The sequence below is a fragment of the Polyergus mexicanus genome, unplaced genomic scaffold (assembly GCF_030449975.1).
Source record: "Polyergus mexicanus isolate NDT 795.1 unplaced genomic scaffold, iyPolMexi1.0 SCAF_9, whole genome shotgun sequence".
In the NCBI taxonomy this organism is placed as follows: Eukaryota; Metazoa; Arthropoda; class Insecta; order Hymenoptera; family Formicidae; genus Polyergus; species Polyergus mexicanus.
Genome location: NW_027223329.1, coordinates 8,922,612 through 8,937,632, shown reverse-complemented (window position 1 = coordinate 8,937,632; position 15,021 = coordinate 8,922,612). Strand labels below are relative to the sequence as shown.

The 15,021-nt window shown below is 42.9% G+C and overlaps 1 long non-coding RNA gene across 2 annotated transcripts in view; it reads left to right on the top strand.

The window, feature by feature from the left end:
• The window catches only part of LOC138936157 (uncharacterized), an 83,377-nt gene that overhangs the window by 51,291 nt on the left and 17,065 nt on the right, over positions 1 to 15,021 (top strand). For both annotated transcript variants that reach the window (XR_011447332.1, XR_011447333.1), the window contains exon 2: positions 792 to 1,014. This is a non-coding gene — a long non-coding RNA (uncharacterized lncRNA). The remainder of the gene's footprint in view (positions 1 to 791; positions 1,015 to 15,021) is intronic.

The window sequence follows — 15,021 nt, the reverse complement described above, 5'->3', positions numbered from 1 at the left end:
TTCGTTGTCGTAATTGAGATTATTTTTTCTTGACAGACATTATGCGTAAAAATAAAAATGGAATCTATATTCTTTAAATATATTTGGAATAATTGAAAGAGAAATTTGCAGTAATAGTGAGAATAATAATTTTTTTTTTTTTTTTTTTTTTTGTCGAAATAAAACTTCTCAGGAACACAAAAACATAGTTACAGCAATTATAGCAAAATATTATATGAATGCAAAATGAAGAAGAGGAATAATAATGGTAGTATAATTATTACAAACGTAATTAAGTATAGCGGGAGAATAAGACGGAACAAAAAAATATTACGATGAATAGAGAAAGCGTATAAGGTCTGGAGCGCATTAGATGCTAATAATAATCTAATCTATAAGTTTTTAGAACGATCATCGTAATTTTTCTTTACGTAAAACTTCACGCTAAATACAATACAATCGTAATGGACATAATCTGCAGAACAGCTGGAAACGTGGATTGATGTCGATAGTTGCGCCAATCGGTCACGTTTCACAAAAGGAAGTCAAAAGCGACGGGAATCGTTGAATCATCGAGTACGAGTAGAGATAAAACACATTCTCTCGCGTGTATTAAGACGTGTATTCGCGATCGCGATAAATCGATAGGCGGAATCTTACGAAGGTACTATGACAGCGTTTAAAGAATGTTGACGCGGCTGATCGGAGTGAAATCGATCATCGTAAATAAAGAAACATCAAATGTCCATTAACCATGCCATTTTTGGCAGAAAAAAATTTTAAAATTTTATGTCTAACATTTTTCATTCTAGAGATTCGTCGGGAATATATAATGGACCTGAGATACCCGACATACCTGGAAGGAGGAATTGAAGAGATTTTTGCCAGTCGTCTCTTGGCAACGCGATAGCGGCCACGTGACAAAGAACACGTCGGGAAATTATACTTGTTGGACAGACTACTCAATTTCCTGTCTACGAAATGACTCGGCGGATTCGATTCTTTTAGGGATTAAACTCGTTTTCATCATTGCTGGTGAGTGTCAATAGAACTGAGGTATTATATTGGATAAGGCGTATTCTGGATGATGTTTTTTCAATGAAGTCGCAAAGCTACTTCACTCATCTAACGTAAAAATAAAATTACGGAATCATAAATGTTGAGCTAGTAGCATTTTTCGCGCCATATATATGTTGCTCGTTATTCTTGTACTATTTTACGCTTCTTAGTGTTTTCTATATACTACTGCGTTAAAAGGGGAAGTATCTCTAGAAAATGCAAGTGTTTTAGCAGAGTGCGCGCGAAGAATTAATTTATGCAGGATACTTTACGCTTTCTCGAGGATTTTGTAACCTACAGTTTTATAACTCGAATTGTAAAAATAGGAGAATGGGAACTTGAAAAACCGTCTACACGAAGGCATGGAGGCAAATTTTAAGCTGGCTCGATCCATTTTCCGGCCGAATTAATGGGATTTCGTCGTTCAGACGACGGCGGAAAATTTGATATAGTTTCGAGAGAGGAATCCGCGCCTCGATTCGCGGTTTGTCGGATGACGGAAAGCGCGAGACTGAAAAGAGTAAAAGAGCCTCATCAATTAACGGTCGCCCATGAAGGGAAGGTGATCTTACGAGTATCCGTTATATAAAGCATAAATTGTGGACGCGAAATTGAACATTTGGATTGCGACAACGAATGGAAATCGCATCATGTTCCATTTCACTATTTACGAAATCAGGTTTTTGTTTCGAAAGCCGGACAAAATTATAGGCTTCTGATATTATGTTTTTTTTTTACAACGTAACATAATTAATCTTTAAGAAAAACGATGATCTAAAATTAGAATCGGATCTTTTAAAACATTGAATTAAATTAAATTTTCTTTTTTTTTTTTAAATTAGATTTATCGATTATCTTGAGGCAAATACGACTGTTTAGATTCAGAAAATATCCTCTCGTCTTTTTTTTTTTTTTATTTATTTATTTATAAGTAACGAAACGACTTTGAATATTATTATTGAAGCGACAGTAAGTTTTTACCAGATTTATACGGATTTCGATTCCCGTGGCTTATCTCGCTTTTAAATATCGGCGATCGCGATTATCGCGTCTCTCGTCGACGATGAAATCTCCCGCGAGTGCGCCTCCTGCATCTGACGCTGTCGGGCTTTTCAATTGCCTCGACTCGATAGGCCGCATGTGACGCGCGCGCGTGTTCTCTCTTTGTGCGAGGAAAAGCTTCACGAGCTTTGCGTTTGACGTACGCGTCAGTCGTCGCCTATCAATCGAGTCGCTTTGAAACACACGCTGTCGATTCTCCCCGGGGCCGCACGATTATGCGGGAAAATTTTTACGGAAATCGCGGCGAGCGAGCGAGCGAGCGAGCGAGCACCGTAAAAGTTCGCGGTTCGTATCGTGGAAAAAAAAGGAATGGGAGATGGTCGTAACGCGTAATAAAAAAACCAACGCAATATTCGTCGCGTTGGACGTTATATATTATATTGTATTACTCCGCGCGATACATTCGCCGTGATTTATCGCCGATAAACGCTACTCCCTCCCCCCGATTAATTATCACAGCTCGCAACAACGTCGGAAAAAGAATAGCGGCCGATTCTTCGGCGCGGCCTATAATTCCCCCCCGGAAAATAGCGATAATTTTTCTCCAAGCAATTACTAAGTAAGGAGAACCCGGGCGAATTTTTCTCTCTCTTCATCGCCGGCGTTTACGAACGATCGCGATTCACGATTATAACAAATGGCGCAGTGTTTTATCTAGGACGAAATATATTGTATAAATCGCTACTCTCTCTCTCTCTCTCTCTTTTTCGCGTATCTTCCGGTACGCGCGAAATAAAAACGGCCGCGAGACGTGTTCGGCCACGTCACCAGATAATCGTGAATTATCTACAGGCCGACAGAATGCATATACGGATAGAGCGCCGGCGCCGCGGTTCTCGCGTGCGCGCGCTAAGTTATCTAGATGATTATCCGCGCCGCTTTATCGGTAATTTATCTGGGCAGGCATTAGTTTTTGCTTGACGATGGCGTGCACCCCAGGCCAGCCTTCGCGGGCCTAAATTATTCATTATATGGAGCAATCCCCGTGTATACATACATATACGTACACGCGTACGCATGTGTAAGATGCCCCGCGTATTCGCGCTTTGCGTTCTCAAGCCTGCACTTGTCCTTACGAGGTCTGACGTTTATTAATTGCACTGGCCAATTACGACCGCTCCCGCGGCTCGAACAATCGATCGATCGTCCATCACTGACGTAATAAAAGTCCTAATAACGCGACATAAATATTACTATGTTATATAATTTTTTATATAAATTTATTTATAAACTGTTTAATAAAATTTACATGTAAATTAGATTTTTATAAATTACTTATCATTGATGGATCCGTACGTATATCTAAATAACGCGAAATCAATTTCGATCGCTCGATTTTGAGCATCGCAAAGTTAAGATCGTTCTCTTTCTACGCGGACGGTTTAACCGTTTAACGAGACGCGAACGTCCTAGGACGTGTTTGCGACAAAAGTGTAATTGTAACGCATACATATACATAGCATACATACACTCGCACCGGCTGTGGACGTGCTTATAAAAGAAATGTATCGTTCCCATGATCTACCGGCGTCGCGGAAGATAATTATTCATGTTTAGATAACGAACGGCCGGCGATGATATCGAACGGAGACGTCCATTAGCGGGGGGCTAAGCGTGTATCTATTTATCATCAGATAACGGTCGGGAATTATCTCGAAAACTCGACTCGTATATAGCTGAATCGCTTGCATGTTGTCCCTGTTTTGCCATTGAACAATAAGATTTTTTTTAAATAAAATAAAGTATATTTAAAACATTTTTTTTAATCAAAAGATATTCACTACTTAAAAATCTCTTCCTCTTAGATTTTATTCATGAATTTAAGGACTCTTATTTGAATGAAAAATTTATTCACATGTGCTTTTACTTAAATCAAAAATAATTCATTATTTATAATTAAAATGAATAATATATATATATATATATTTATTTATTTATTTATATTTGTAAAATTTATTTGAATAATGCCCAATGTGTACTTTGCATTGATTTTAGTGGAGACCGTTAATTAAAAGGATTTTTCTCGTCTTTTCTCGCGCGTCCCGCCCTTTTTTTCTTTCCTTTTGCACATCAAACTGTTTCCCGCATTCCAAACACGAGGACCTGTCGTCGTCGATTAGTCGCATTGTCTCACGACCCTTGGCGCCTGCTTTCCTTACCAAAGTGGTGCACTTTTTTCCTCCGCGTTACCGACTAGCAGAAGAGAATAGGGAAGGGAGGGAGGGAGGGAGGGAGAGTTTGCCGGACGCCGACGGACGGTTTTGCTTTGCCGCAAAATGGCCGGTGATTTAAGATCTAACCCTAAACTCGTGTTTCGCCACGTTTCGTGTACTCTCCTCCTTCTTGTCCTCCTGCACATTTCTCTTTTTTATTGCAGCCCCTTGTCGCGAGACAGACGAGCGAAACCCCGAGGACAATGGATCTTGCACCTTGCGCGACCACCACCACCATCATCATCTCCCTTTCGTCTCTCTGATTTTCTCATTCTTCTCTTCCTTTCTGTTCCACTTCCCTCGTGGGGGGTATACCGATTGTAAAGACGAGAAACGAGGTGGTTTACGAGGACGCGGTGTATTTACGTTCGCCGCAGAGATGCCGGGCCGTTCTTCTTCTCTTTCTCGAGTGGCCATCCATTGTCTCCGAGAGATTCGAGGACAAATCCCGCGGTGAAACTCAGAGCGGTCGATCCGTAATTAGACTCGATCGATTGCGATCGACGCGTTTACGCGCCGATTAACTCTGCAATTCAGATTTAAATGTCGAATATTGTTGCGCCAATATTTTGTGACTATTATTAAAAAGAATTTATATCACGCAAAAAAAAAAAAAGAAAGAAGGATATATAAAATAGTTTTATTATAATTATTTATTTAATTATTTTAAATTTATTTACTTTGTTGTTATAATTATTATATATACATGTGTAAAATGGTAAATTGTTTTAAAAGGTGTGTTGAAAAGTGAACGCGTTACGAAATCGTGAAAGGGAAATTATTCGTTTGTAATATTAAGCTGATGTAACTTTGCAACGAGACGCGCGCGTTTAATAGCCGATAAGCAAAGTAATTCGTTTATACATAACATGTAATATTTATTGTGATCGGCAAAGATTAGCAAAAAACGTACAGTTATGAAGTATAAGCCGGTTGCTTTTTTTTTTTTTTTTTTTTTTTTTCAAATCGATATATATTTCCATATAAATACTTTGACGACGCGTGCCTTGCAATTCAATTATTAATCCGATAACGATCTAATATAGCACGCGAGCGATAATTGCAATAAATCACAGAGCGACAAGAGTCCAAGGTTTTCTCTTTGAATTTACACAGCTCTTAGAGTATCTCGGAATTCGCGGAAACGAACTGCAAAAATAAGATTTTACTCTATTCTCCGAAAATTGTTGGCGATATACGGAAATTTATCGCTATTTCCGGCTCAACTAATCAATTACAAGTTGCAGTCAAGTGTCTTCAAGTTCTCTAGGGGTTCGTGGGATTCCATTTATATCTTCGAAAATAGATCGCGCAGAGAAGTCGCCAGATTGTCTCTGTAAATGCCCCCCGTATATATATATATATATATATATAAACATATTTATACATATATAAAATATATGTATACGCGTATACCATATACTCTATTCGCGTAATATACCGTCCTCTCACGGAAACCTTGCGCCTGCTTCCGGCGTGGAAGCTAACCGATTATACATACATTCGCGGTGCGGAGAAGGACGAAGTTCGAGAGAGAGAGAATCAGCCGTTTAAACACGAGAGCGGGTGAGCTTCCACCCGGGGCTTGTCCAGTGGCCGGGATCACGCTAACCCCTCGTTAAGTCATAACTTACCCCCTCCGACATAGTACACGCGGGGGCACTTCTCGTGTAACGCGGCCCCTCTTATCCCACACGGGGCGCTCTTATTTATGTTCCCTCGTAGACCGCTAGAGCCCGGGACGCTGTGTATACGCCAGAGATAATTAAATATTAATTAAAAGCCACCAATTACAAATTCGCGGTACTCGAGTATAAGACTCACAAAACTCGATTAGATATCGCGTCATTTTTTCTAATAGATCACAGAATTTTCTTGCGCATTGAAAGAACCGATAAATTATCGGCAAATGTGTATTAATTAAGATTTACTTTACGTAGATCTGTGCTCACCTTTAATAAGAAGGAGGTCCATTTCCGTCCGTTTTTTGTCCGCGCAAATCTGGAGCCTGGACATCTGGTCGGCGCTCGGCAGTGTTATAACTTCGAAAATTGTTCGCTTCTATTCCCTTCGTCAGATTTATGAGAAACTCAGATAAATCCAGTGCTTCGTCAGCAGAGAGGACGATTAAAGATCTTTTATTTATTAACGGGGAAAATACTCTGTGTTTATATCTATTTGCGAGGCATCTTGCGCACGAGGATCTTTCGCGATACCTTACGTACCGCGCGGAACAATCGTAAGACTCGCGCATCGTCGGCGTGAAGAGTTTTACAAACGCTCGGCGGCGAGGCACATTTAAATTGCGTAATTACGTAATTACCGGCGATGGTATTGTTCGGCGCGGACGCGCGTCCGGAAATCTGGGTATCGCGCCAGTTATATCTGTTTCACGCGTTGCGAGCGTTCGGCCGCGCGCTTATGGTAATAAGGCGCGTTTAACGATACGACGGAGAGGAAATTACACGAGAGAATAAAGGGCGAATATATAACTCGAGACGCGACGAGCGCGGATATCTTCATTATCGCCGATTCCTGGTATAATTAACATTCGTCTACGCGAGGAATTCCAAGACGCTTACCGTGACGATCGGTCGCGCGTGAAAAATGCATATTTACATTCTTTAGCCGGAATCTTATCACTGAATCGATAAATTGTTGCTCTCTGATATAAATATATATCGTTAATTTTACATTCTTCCCAGTATTCTGGATTCTATCGTCGATCGTGCTCCAACTTTCAAGGCGTGCGAAAACCGATCCGAGGGTACCCGTGTGCCCTTTCTCGTGATTTCCTTTCTTTATTTTTCCTTCGACGGGCTCTCGGACGAGATCGAAAATGCCCGGGTCCTCCTTCTTTCGTTCTCTCTCTCTCTCTCTCTCTCTCTCTCCCTATCATTCGTTTCTTATTCTTTCGAGGGATTCGATCGAGCGCGAGAGAAAAATCAAGAGGATGAAAGCGAGAAAAAGAGGGAGAAAGATTTTAACAAGAATTTCGCTTCGAGCGCGCGAGGAATCGACGAGAGAAGAGATGGGACAGACAGAGAGAGAGAGAGAGAGAGGGGGGGGGGGACGCGGACGCCCCGAGAAAAGAGCTCTCGTTCTCTCCCTCCCACACGCGGCCGGGGTGGCTAACCCATCATTATCGACAATTTATCAATAGCCAATAATATTATATTAAAGCGGCGGGCCGCGGTTCTTCGCAGTGGCGTGGAAACCGCGGGCCGAAATTCGCGCGCGCCTCTCGCCCTGCTAGAAATTCCCCTTTCTCTGTTCGGGCCTCTTCCTTCCCCCCTCTCGATCCCCGCGTCGATCGGCCGCCGCCAATGCGATGTATTTATGCCGGCTCGATCATAATGTTTATGTTAGCTGGCGGTCGGGAGAGTATAAAAAAGGGTGGCGGGAGGGGGACCCTTTAATCAGATCGCAGGTGGGAGGGCGCGAGAACTCGAGCCGCGCGATATTACTCGCGTGTTATATCGAGGCCGCGCGCTCTCATCTCTCCGTTTCTCTCTTTCTCTCCCTCCTCTCTCATCGACGTGTCCGACGTGGCGCGAGCATAATCTCGTTAATCCGGACCGCGGCTCTCCGTGTGAAAGCGATGTAATTTTCGACTCTTCGCCAACTTTCGCGTGGTTCGTCAAGAATCTGTTCACTTCTCGCCCTCCTGTACCGTTCATCCCATTATCAAAAGAATAAGTTTGATGGCTCTTATTTTTTCGTAATTATATTCAGATTTTCAAAGAAATGCCTTTTTTTTTTTTAATTGCCTGAATATCTACAATTTTTGTTATATATCGCAAAATGCATGGATTGGAAAGATAAATTGAAATGATTATAACGAGACATGACCTTCTCTGAGATGGCGCGTAAACTGCGCTTACCGCATCTTCGGAATCTTATTTCGCTGGAGAGGTAAGCGCACGCGAAATAAGGAAGCCTCGAGAAAGAAATTGCCACGCGCTCGTATCGCGCGAGGACAGGAAGTGGCAGGATTATTATTACCCCTGTAAAAGAGACGAAAGAGGAAAGGTTTGTAGAGGGGTGAGGGTGGGAAAGAGGGTACAAAAATGAGTCGGTTAACTCTCGCCGTCACGCCCCGACAGTATTCCGGTCATTACGATATTTACCGAAGTCTTAAAGCGCCAGCCCCGGCTGCGCCGTATTCCTTAAACGTCCCCGGCCGTATAATATGCAAAGACGACGATCTCTTTCTCCTCCTCTCATCTCATCGCTTATGTTTGCCCAGTCGCGAGAGTTTTTAACCTCGATTATCCGGCGCCTCTCGCTTCCGCCACCCTCGCGTCTCGCGCCCCGTCCGCCCTCCCTTCGTCGCGATTCCGTCGCGATAGAAACCGCGCCGAAGGAAGAAAGAGGCTTCCTTCCCTCGCTTCGAAATTACCGGAGGGGATAGCGCTACTTTAGTTGTGGCTAATTGCGACGCGCGCAAGACAGCATTGCTCTCGTATGAATATTCAGCGACGCCTGCTAAAGGAAGGTAAATGTTTCGCGAAAATTGACCCATGCCGTTCTCTCGTCTCTACGTCTTTTGCGCAAACGACACATTTCTAATGATTAAAAGTGACATAATTTGCCGACGTTTTGTCTTTATCATCATTATTCGTATCGGTGTTCTTTTACGTTGAGAAATGAATCAAGAAATGATACATCCCCGTCATATTTTATCGACAAAATCCCATTTTCTTCAATTAATTGCATTTTGATTTATTTATTTAATATATTCCACATCCGTCTTGTATCTGCCAATTAAAACGACTCGATTATTCATTGTGCAATCTCGACATGAGTATTGATTTTACTAGAAACAGTTTCTTTTGGAGAATCCTGCTTTTAACAATAAAAGTTCCATCTTCGAACTGAGGACGCGAGTAGTGTTCGGGATCGTTTCGAAATATTATATACCGGTACACGCGCGTGTCCGCAGCGTTTATCGGCACGGGCGCGATCTCGCGAACACGCTTCCGATATCTCCGAGAGACAGAGAGAGAGAGACAGAGAGAGAGAGTGAGCGAGAGGGATACGCGCGGAGGAGAAGATAGGAACGCGCGCGCGCTCTCGGTGCCTTAATTTACAAGAGCGATCGCGATCGCGGAGATAGCCGGGGCCTTGTCGGGGATATAATTTAGCGGTAGTCCGCTTCTATACACGATCTCCCCAATCAACCACTTAAGCCGACGATGTATTTACGAGGTGTTCTGTAATTTTCTCTAATTCGACGCGACTCTTCTTCCACGGCCACCGCGATGATTGCCGTAACGCGCGGCATCGTCGTAAAACGGCCATGATGCGATTCAACGCGACCGGATACGACGGATATCCTGGTTCAAGTAGTCGTCCGCGTTACAAGTCAGTTTGGGTTAATATCGATATACAGAGTATCTATTCCCTGGAAAAGTCTGAATTCTCAGGAATTTTATTTTTCCTTAGGAAAGTTAGAGAATTTTCGTGGAATTTTATTAAAATTCGGGATATTTTTTTTTTAATTTTCTCGTTTGGAATCTGGATATATATAGAGCATCTCACTGCACCCTCACCTATAGGTCACAATTCCATTATTTAATTTAGCTGGAAAAAAAGTGTTTAATGCACTGCACACGATATCGTTAAAAAATTTCAGGAAAAAATTTTATGTCTTTTTCAAAACATTTTTTTTATCGATGTGTTGCCAAGGAGAAATTAATTTAATTACAATATATTTGTCTGCCATTTTATTCTATGAAACATTTAGAATAGTTTGTATAAATGATCTCGTCGATGTTATCGCGCTTCGCTTCGAGAAGATGAAACAGCATTTTTGCGAGGTATGATCGAGGCAGCCGGTCTTTCCTAAAAGCGTCGGGGTCGACTTTCTGGCCGATTATGGGTTTATGGGTGCCCGGCGATTCGGATCGGTAACGGAACGCGGGAGATGATTTAGCGCGGGACAATCGATCTTCATTCGCTCGTCCCGTTTGGGATAACTATCGTCCCGCAACTATATTACGTTCCAATGCGTATCAATCTCCGTCCGGTGACTTTATTAGTGTGTTTTGGTATAAACGCCGATAAATTCAGAATTGAATTCTGCGGTAACGTTTTTCTTCGTCGCGCGATTAATAGATAGCGAAGTGAATATATTCTCCTTAATTATAAAGTCTGTTGAAGTCAATCCATCGATCTTTGACTCTCGAGAAAGACAGAATCTAATTTTTGCAGATTTCTTTAAAAAATTGTGCGATTCGGTGAATAAAAAAAATTCACACCGTGTCCAATTTAATACAATATTTCGACAATGCCAAGTGACACCTTTTCCCACGAAGATGTTGAATCGCGCGCGAGTTGGCTCTATTCTTATCCCCCTCTAACATAATCGATGCCGACGAGAAACGTGTGTTTCTCGTCGGTGCGATCGGCGCGATATCCGGATGCATCTCGGGCGAGGCGGACTGGTAGACCGCGTGTCTGAAAGGATGCTAACTAGATGCTCGACCCCGAAAAGGGGGCCCCGATAGCAGCCGATCTCCCTTCTACTCCTCTCCCTCTCTCTCTCTCTCTCTCTCTCTCTCTCTCTTTGTCTTCCGCCATTCCTCTCGCGACGACCGGCTCGGGGCCTCTGCAGGAGAGATTAAAAAGTTAATGGGGGGGCGTGCTGTGGGGGCGTGCAGCGTGTACGTGGTGCCGGGATTTATGTCTGCACCACCGTGATATCGTTGCGCTCGAACGCCAATAGGCACTACGTCGTTCTAAATCTCTCCCTCGCGCTCCACGGAGATGCTTCTCTCTTTCTCGCTCCCTCCCTCTCCGCAGACTCCGTACCCGTTCGACCCTTCGATGCTCCTTCTCCCCCTCGAGTGATTCGGAGCACGCCTTTATTCGCCTCGTTCGATCGAGACGAATTAACGATCGTTGCGGGCCGGCGTTATTGCCCGTTGTACGCGGTTGTATTGCAGGCGAGATCGCGAGAAGGATCGAGCGCTCTCGCTCCGAGGAGCGAGGAGGATTGATATCTTTTCGTCGTAAGACTGGAAGACGGTTCTGGTTTATAGGCTTATCCTCGAGATACACGAAGTGTCAATATCTCGCTAGTTATCGCGAGTGCATCGCGAGACTAACGGAAACGTATACTTGAGTCCGCTCTAGACGATTTATAATTCGAGATACAAACATATTTATAATCTTACGCGTTGCGCGTCTTATAGGTGCTGATATATATTTTCTATACGCGTGTATTTCTTTTTTCTTCAAATGTTTTCCGTGTAAAATTATGAATCGAATTTTATCGAGAGTTATAAATTGACCAAGATCAGCTTTAAAAGTTGCAGAAATTGTACGGTGTCTTACGTGTTTAAATTCGTTCGAGTTCCGGCAGAGATTCTTGTATCTCTATCTTTAGGGACACACAATATGTTATCGCTCATGTTGCCGTGATAAAGAAGCATTTCATGCGCGAGAGAATCGTTTTTTCGTGGTAACTCTCTTTTTTCCTCTCTCTCCCCGATCGGAATGTTTTCAACGGAGCACAATAATTTTGGAAACAATCTAGAGATTCGTAAAGAAATCCTACCGGTTCGAAACGAGATGCGATACCTCGACGCGATCGTACGGCTCGAAGTTTGCGGACTTTCGGGATTTTTCGCGATCACGATTCCCACTTCGCGATGCACGAGGGATCGATCTCGCCATTCTCCGGACATTTCTGCGAAGAGAAACCATCCTCTCTCTCTTTGAAGTCGGATCGAAAAAAAGATAGGAAGGCCGCGCGACTAGTCGAGACCACTTAAGCTCTATTCTCCCGTCTGCCACCTCGGGATCATCTTCTCTTCAGCTTCCGTCCTTCTCTTCGCCGACTTCGGTGCGCGCGCTCGCAAACCCTCGTTTCCATTTTTTTCCCATTTTAATTGCCGATAATTTATACTATATATATACGGGAGAAATATTAGATTCGTGCGAAACCGTATTAAAGGAGGCCTCCGCGCGCAGCGTTTCTAAGGAACAGCGGGAAAGGAAGAGAAAAAGGGAGGAGGGGTATCATCGACCAAGGGATGGAGGCCTCGGAGGCCTGTAATTATTACCAAATATGAAAACTGCAACCCGTAAGATTAATTTTTGCGCGAGATTGATGCCGCGGGATCGAAGGGTATCGAAGGCTGTGGCGGAAAGGGGACACAAGCTGGTCCGTCTCCTCCGTCTCTCTACCTCTCTCTACTCGTCGTTCTCCTTCTTGCCGATCCCTCGTACCACGACTCTCTTCCTGATCGCTTTCCTCTCCGAGACGATGGAATCCGCCTCTCTTAACGAGATTCCCTAACCTTCCGTCATTCATATTAAGAATAATAATATGTATGTGCCGATAAATGCCAAATTACGGTGTCACGATTCTGAGCTTCATGGAAAATCGCATTTTTATCGTGCGAGCACTCGAGATGCGGGCATCGTAAGTTGTTCAATTTAATCGCGTTAACAAATATTATTGCGGGTCATAATGAAACATAGTCGATAATAATGGAAAAATCGTCCATGTGCGAAAATGTTATTAAATCGCGATAACTTTCGATATAAAATAATCTTACGCGTGTAAATGTTCTTTTCTTTTTTTTTCTTTTTACATTATGTACGAGCACACGTATATTTCGAATTTCGACATGTTGGAGCGCTCGTCCATCGCATTTTTTATGGCTGACCTTCTCTCGCTGCGATACGTTGGGGAACGTATATGCGTTAATCGATCGCGTCGAAAAATCGAGAGGGAATACCGAAATGTAAAGGTGGATCTCGTCGGCGCACATTACCGTCTTTAATTACGAGAACCGTGAGAATTTCGACGAGGAAGCGGAGCCGAAGGACGGAGATTGAAGCTTGCAAAGCTTGCAAAGTTTGCGAAAGCGCGAAAGATCGCGTATCGACGTAATGAGCTTCGGCGATGAACTTTTTACGGGCGAGATCTGATGTGGCCCGAATTTTTAACGAATACGCGTCTTTGCCTCTTGTACTTATTATTTCTCGTGTATATCAATAATTTTTATCGTAAATCATTCTTTTAATAGAACATTGAATTTTTTCAACAAATACTTTTTGATCGTAAAATAAACACGTGATCATAAATTAAGTGACATTACTTGTGGCTCCCAGGAGCTGTAATCGCTCGAAATACGATATATCGCGATATTTTACGAGAGTGACGATATATCCGCGCTAATATATAAAATAATCATTTATTTTCTTTCTTTTAAATTCGACCCAATCGCACGACTAATTTGTATAAATCGTAAAACCGCATAGAGAGCCGACAAGCAATCTCTCGCTCTCGACGAACACCGGGCGATGGTACACCGTTTCTCGTAGCGTCCTCGCGGAAAATCGTCGCGGCAGGCGAAGGCTGCCTGATCCTCGCCTGGATTCCAGGCTCATCGGTGCCTGCGGTGACCCGCGTCCATGAATTACACGGTTGACCATTAAGACAAAACCCGGCCTGCGCCATAACTCTCCATAGATTTATAGTAGTCGCGCGGCGAGGCACTGGCGGCTGCAAAAGGGGCGTTATAATCCTCGCTCGTGTGTTTTCTCTCTCTTTGGGTTTCGGCCCGTATGAATATACACGAGTGACACACACACACACACACACTCCGCTCACCTCCACATCCATCCCAGACCGAATAAAATACTTCAACATCGGGAGATAGAAACTGCAGAAAATGCAGTTTCGTTGCGCGCGGTCCAACCGATGTTGCGATCCTCGTGGCGTAAAATATATATAAAGGCGATCCGGGTTATAAATATCGGTTTATTTACGGACAACGGTCAGCGGCCACGCCGGAGATAAATTCAGCAAAATGCCCATTTAATTAGCTCCTTATTTATTGAGACGTCCACCGCGCACGATTACCTCGTTCCAAGTTAGATCGAATTAGGCGACACTGTCTACCTACCTGTCTACCTACAGTGCTAACATTACTTAATTAAATTAACGCGATTAATTAAATTTTTTATTTGTTACTTACGAATCATCTCTCTTTTGTTTAAAATAATGTGTCTTTGTAGAGTAATCTTTTTTATTTGAAGTAAATTTTCTCTCATAATATATTAATTTAAAAAAAAAAATATATATATATATATATACAGACACATACACAAGCATAAGAAAAAAAAAGAAAAGGGCCTGAGAAAAGAGCAGCGAAAGAAGAGAAATTTTTTTCCAAAGAGCGTTCGTTAAACGGTCAACTAATAATAAGTACTACGCAAGAGGGTTCGCGAAAGTAAAACGGCGAGACAAAGTACACGCGCGCGGAAAAATAAAAACGAAGGGCACGCAATGGCTCTCTGCCTCGCTGCGATTGTGCCCGAACGATTACAACAGTTTCGAGTGTATTTCGAGCGCGTTTCGAGTGCAAGCGTTGAAATGCGCGTTGCGCGGCCACGTGCAAAGTTCGTTCGATTGGTCTTATTCAGCTCGTCATTATTCCGCGCACGCTATCTTTGAATAGTTTCTCCGCAATGAAACACACTCATAAAATTTTATACAATGTAGCGCAATTATTTCGTTACAACGTGTGTGTAGTACATTTTTAAATATTCGCGTCATAAAAAAAGTTTGAGACAACGCGCGTTTCATCTGTAATATTCACACTCGGAATATCCGTCGAGTATCGATCGAATTTTTTGCCGAAAGTATTCGAAGGTAACCGAGTACTCTGCGTTGATACCACTGCTT